Source organism: Chiloscyllium plagiosum, unplaced genomic scaffold (genome assembly GCF_037043375.1).
Source record: "Chiloscyllium plagiosum isolate Xiang-an unplaced genomic scaffold, Cpla_swu_hap1 HiC_scaffold_6, whole genome shotgun sequence".
Taxonomy (NCBI): domain Eukaryota; kingdom Metazoa; phylum Chordata; class Chondrichthyes; order Orectolobiformes; family Hemiscylliidae; genus Chiloscyllium; species Chiloscyllium plagiosum.
In genome coordinates this window covers 35,728,134-35,734,133 of record NW_028270144.1, presented here as the reverse complement: position 1 = coordinate 35,734,133, position 6,000 = coordinate 35,728,134, and the positions used below count along the sequence as shown (strand labels likewise).

At 40.0% G+C, this 6,000-nt stretch overlaps 1 long non-coding RNA gene across 1 annotated transcript in view; it reads left to right on the top strand.

Moving 5' to 3' along the window:
• Positions 1 to 1,858: 1,858 nt before the first annotated feature.
• Positions 1,859 to 6,000, top strand: part of LOC148149745 (uncharacterized) — a 77,850-nt gene continuing 73,708 nt past the window's right edge. Inside the window, exons 1-2 of the long non-coding RNA XR_015757346.1 lie at positions 1,859 to 1,976; positions 3,319 to 3,419. This is a non-coding gene — a long non-coding RNA (uncharacterized LOC148149745). The remainder of the gene's footprint in view (positions 1,977 to 3,318; positions 3,420 to 6,000) is intronic.

The following is a 6,000-nucleotide window of genomic DNA, read 5'->3' as shown; positions in this document are numbered from 1 at the left end:
TCCAATCCCACTGCCACGTTAGTTTAAACCCAACAGTGTTAGCAAAAGCACTCACAAGAACATTGGTTCCATTCCGGCCCAGGTGTAGACCGTCCAATTTGTAATAGCTCCACCTTCCCCAGAACTGGTCCCAATGTCCCAAACATCTGAACCCCTCCCTCCTGCCTCATCTCTCAAGCCACTCATTCATCCTGTCTATTCTTTCATTTCCACTCTGACTAGCATGTGGCACTGGTAGCAATCCTGAGTTTACTACCTCTGGGATCCTACTTTTTAACTTGGTTCCTAACTCCCTAAATTCTACTTGTAGGACCTCATCCCATTTATTACCTGTTTCATTGGTGCCTATACACACCACGACAGCTGGTTGTTCACAATCCCCCTTCAGAATGTTTTGCAGCCAATGGAGACTTCCCTGACCTGTGCACCTGGGAGGCAACATACCATTCGGGAGTCTCGTTTTCAATCACAGAATCTCCTATTTACTCCCCTTACAATTGAATCCCCTATGACTATAGCCCTTCCACTCTTTATTCCCGACCTTCAGTACAGCAGAGCCAGCCATGAACCTGGCTAGTGCTGCCTTCCCCTGGTGAGCCATCTCCCCAAAAGTATCCAAAATGGTATATCTGCTTTGGAGGGAGATGATAGCAAGGGACACCTTCCTGCTTTTTCTCTACCTTTTGGTCAGCCATTCCCTTTTCCCTCGGCAATCCTAATCTGCGGTGTGATCAATTCACTAAATGTGCTGTCCATGACCCCCTCAGCATTGTGTCTGCTCCAAAGCAAGTCCATCAGAGCTCCTGAGCCATCATGCGGTCTAACAAAAACTACAGCTGGACAGACTTCCTGCACATGAAGGAGCCAGGGACATCAGACACATCCCTGAGCTCCCACATTGAGCAAGAGGAGCATAACATGGGTCTGAGATCTCCTGCCATTTTTAATTTTAAGCTGAAATTAGTCTTAACTTAGATAAATGAAAAAGGAAAAAAAAAGTTTTTACCAATCACACTATATAAAAAAATAGAGAAACCTTACCTTATCAACATACCACAGAGTCCTTTTATTTTGTTTAGAGGAGGACGGCGGGTGGGAGATGCTAAATATGCAGTGTCTCGGGTTCAGCCGCTGCCATATATATCAGTTCACTCACCTTACCAGAGCGCAATTCGACCGCTCCCACTCAGCTCTTCACTGTCATCACTCCCACAGCTGCTGCTAAGGGAGGCCTCTGACGCTTGAGCCAAGTCCCTTTTAAGTGGGAAATTTACCTTCCCGGCAGCCCCATGATCCTCTCTCTCTCCCTCTCTCTCTCTCACTCCTCCCTAATATGTTTGTATTAAATTCAAACTATGTGATCAGATTAGTTTCTTTTTCTTGATCTGATTATTTGGATTGAATTACTAAAATTGGGAAAAAGTTTTATTCGTCAAAGCAAACTTTGAATTTGTCATTCAATCCTTTGAAATAATAAAATGTCAAAACTTCACTAGTAGATCTCTGATACTTGAACTTGCAGAATCAATTTCTGTTCCTGGATTTTTGTTTCTTTTTTAATCAATGTTCTTTTAACTTGTACCTGACAAATCATCTTAAGTTGTTGTTGTTAACTTTGTCACAAAGCAAATAGTTCAGAGATTTGTTAACTTACTGTTGGAAGTTTTAATTGTGTACCTCAGCTAAGATCTTCAAGTGGAAGCATAACATTTTTGAACTTTCCCATAAGCGATCGAACTTGCTTTGCATGTTTGGTAATCAGACTTTTTGTGTGTGCTCAATTCAGATTTAGCTGTAAGTCAATTTTCATTTGTTCACTGTTTTTTTTTAAAGTGTATTTCTCTTTTTATTAGTTTTAGAAATTTCCAGTGCTCTGGTGGTTTATTTGAAGGCTTTTTCTGTTCAGAGCTGCAACCTTCAGAACTCTGTGGCTACTTTGGATGGTGGAAGGCCTTATTTTCTCTGGGAAATCTCAGGTCTGTTTCTTGATCATTATGCTGCTACAATTTTCTAGGCAGAATATGCCATCGTGCCACTGTCTATTATTGTGCGATTTTTAAAAAAAGAATCCTTATAGTGTGGAAACAGGCCTTTGGCCCAACAAGTCCACACCAACCCACCCACCCAGACTCTTTCCCCTACCTATTATCTTACTTTTCCCCTGACTAATGCACCTGACCTATACATCCCTGAACACTATGGGCAATTTAGCATGGACAATACACCTAAACTATACATCTTTGGACTGTGAGAGGAAACCGGAGCACCTGGAGGAAACCCATGCAGACACGGGTAGAATGTGCAAATTCCACACAGACAGTCGCCCGAGGCTGGAATCGAGCCCAGGTCCCTGGTGCTGTGAGGCAGCAGTGCTAACCACTGAGCCACAAGGTGAATGCCACATGTTGCGATTGGGTTCAAGATGGAGTCATCAATATGAGGACAATGTCAAGAACTGACTTCAGGCTTTAATCTAATATTACTAATTATATATTATTGCAAAATACTGCTCTACATGTTAATCATAGATATACCAGGCTCTGACTTGCAGTAACAAGTAAGGGCTAAACTATCTTTTTATGTTTTCATGTCTGTGTGCTCATATGAGTCTTCAAAAGTGTTCTAAATTTTCCCAGAATGTAACATTTATGCTTCATGACATGAAGCTCCATGACATCATTACAGTGATACTCATGGTCCTGATGACCTACTACAACAATATTCTCATGCCAAACATATTTCATAAAGTTGAATTTCCCGGTCAAGATTGGGAATCTACAAAGTATCGCACACAAAGTGAGAATGAATTGGAGTCCTATAGCAATATTTTAAACATATTGCAAAACAATTTTGAAATTTTGACTTCCTCCTTCAACTTACTTTTCAGCAACTCAAGGAATGCCACAGAATATGGAATTATAGTCATTGGTAGATTGTTATTACTATTAATGTTTAAGCCATCATGTTAATATTTGCCTATCATTATGTAAGATTATGTACAAATATGTCACAATGATAGAATTTTAACTCAGCCTTTTCATGGAATTATCATTCAAGAGTACATCTGATTGATTGTTTCATCACTGGATAAAATAGAGGAAGTAGCTATAACTGACAAAACTGAATGATTGATGCATGTAGGAATTTGATGAACAACAAAAATATAATCACCCGTTAATGTCTCTTGGTTGATATCTTATTTACCAGTTTTAAAAATCTAACTCTAAACTTTGAAATTATTTTGAACATTTCAAAGATAATTGTTATTGTACTGAAAATTTATATTTAAAATATGTATTTCAATATATTCTATGACAGGTGTGACACATATATCTTGGTCATCAATTTTACTTCAGCAAAATTGTGCATTCAATGGCTGATTAAAGAGAATTCAATGAAGACAGAATGCAAATATGCAGGTGTGTTGCCATTCAAATATTTGTTTATATTGTCTTTCACCTTTAAATAAAAAACAATTTTCAATTATATGCTTCATCTTTAACAATGTTTGAAGATAGTTACTAGTTTTAAATTCACCATAGGCAAGAGAGAAGCCTGTGGCATACAGATTGCTGTTTGACAGGAACTACGATATAGGAAAATGTAGTGAGTGCCATTGTAATGAGGACTATTTCAGTAGCTAAATTAAAATCTGAAATTGAGATCTAGATGCAATAAAACAAGAACAAGTTTTGTTAAACATTTCCAGCTTTGTCCAAATGGAATGGAAATATGTGTTGGTTGTGACTTCAATAGTCTGTGGAAGATATTTTTAGAGTCATACCTTTTTATATGTTCTCCTCCTGCTCCTAAATTGCTATGTTCCTATGTCAGAATGATGTGTGATTTAAGGGAATGTGGAAGGTAGCAGTGTTTCCATGTAGCAGCTGTTCCTGGTCTTCTAGTTTGGAGACGCTGTTAATTTGCTTGACAGTATTGGAGGAATCTCGGTGAGGTGTTGCATGCAATATTATGGTACACATTGCTGCCATGTGTACCAGTGGTGATAGGAATGAATACTTAAGGTGGAAGATGTAATACCAGTAGTGTTGCTTTACCCTGGGTGGATGGTGCCATGCCTCTTGGGATTTGTTGGAGCCGCAGTCATCCAGATAAGTAGTGGGTGTTCCATCATATTCCTGACTAGTGCCCTGCAGATGAATAAGCTTTGGGCAGTAGGGGGTTGCATTTATTGACCATGAACTATGCAATATTGATACTTCAATTATATTGGACAGTGATGTGAAATCACATAACTATGAGGAGATGTTTCTCTCCAAAAAACTATTTGCAGAAGTTAAGTCACGACCCTTAATTTAGTGATCATTGCTATTTTAAATAAAGAGATAATGTTTGACCTTAAATAAAAAAAACACACAAGCAATATTGACCATGTTCTGTACTGTACCAAGTATTCGCACAATTCCCACCGAGTTATTTAATATTAGGATGTTGATGGTTGGGGTTTCACCTATGAAACTGCCTTCGAATGGAAAGTGTGAAGTATGTTTTTATACTACTTTTGTACCATTTTCTTAATCCAGCGATTTGAAATTCTGCATGTTTCATAGTATTACCTCATTGAATTAGCTTTCATGATTCTAGTTTCATTAGAAATCCTTCCTTACTCTCATGGCCTTGGAGGGGGGTAATCTCTCTCTCAAAAAATGTGAGAATATCAATGAAGCAGAGCTATCAATAAAACTTTGAAGTCAGATACTTCTTCGATAAAGCCTCTGCTTATTAAATTTTACTTCCCACTGAGTACTTCACTGAAGGTAAATTGAATTTTCTAGCTTTAGATCAGAACTCCCTGGAAAGCTACACATAATAAATAAAATATTTGCTTGTTGCAGTACCTTACATCCACTGGAGAGTTTTTATCCATCCACAAGTTTCAAAAACATACATAAGATGAGTGCACAATGAGGTTAAGAAGAACAGTTCACTTTAGACATGGGCCAAGGCAAGACAAGGTTCATTAATATCCTTCAGAGAAGGAAATCTGCCATCTTCACCTGGTCTGACCTACATATGACTCCAAAGCCACAACAATGTGTTTGACTCTCAAATTACACTAGATTAGATTTAGATTCCCTAAAGTGTGGAAACAGGCCCTTCGGCCCACCTTGTCACACTGACCCTCCGAAGGGCAACCCACCCAGACCTCTGACTAATGCACCTAACACTATGGGCAATTTAGCATGGCCAATTCACCTAACCTGCATATTTTTTGGATTGTGGGAGGAAACCTGAGCACACGGAGGAAACGCACGCAGACACAGGGAGAATGTGCAAACTCCACACAGACAGTCACCCGAGGCTGGAATCAAACCTGGGACCCTGGTGCTGTGAGGCAGCAGTGCTAACCACTGCCACCTTTTTCTCTGAAATGGCCCAGCAAGCCTCTCAGTTGTACCAATCGCTACAAAGTTTCATCAAAGAAGTGAAATCAAATGGACCACCTGGGCATCAATCTAGGTACCAGAAAAATACAACTACAGAACCAGCTCAGTAGACCTTGCAAAGTCCTCTTTACTAACATCTGGGGGCTAGTGCCAAAATCGGGCGAGCTGTCTCACAGACTAGTCAAGCAACAGTCTGTCATAATCACAGTCATGGAATCATACCTCATAGTCAAATCCCAGACATGGCCATCACCATCCCTGTATATGTCTTGTGTCACCAGTAGGACAGAGCCAGCAGATCTGGTGGCACAGTGGAAAACAGTCAGGGGGGAGGTTGTCCTGGGATTCCTCAACATTGACGCCAGATCCCATGGAGTCTCATGGCTTTAAGGTTTATCATGGGCAAGCAAACCTAAGGCTGGATATGACATACCACTGATGAGTCGGTACTCCTCTATGTTGAACAACACTTGGAGAAAACACCTGGATGGTAAAGGTGCAAAATCTACTCTGAGTGGGGTATTTCAATAACTACTACCAGGAGTGGCTCGGCAGCAGAACAATGGATCGAGCTGGTCAGTTTCTAGCCTGA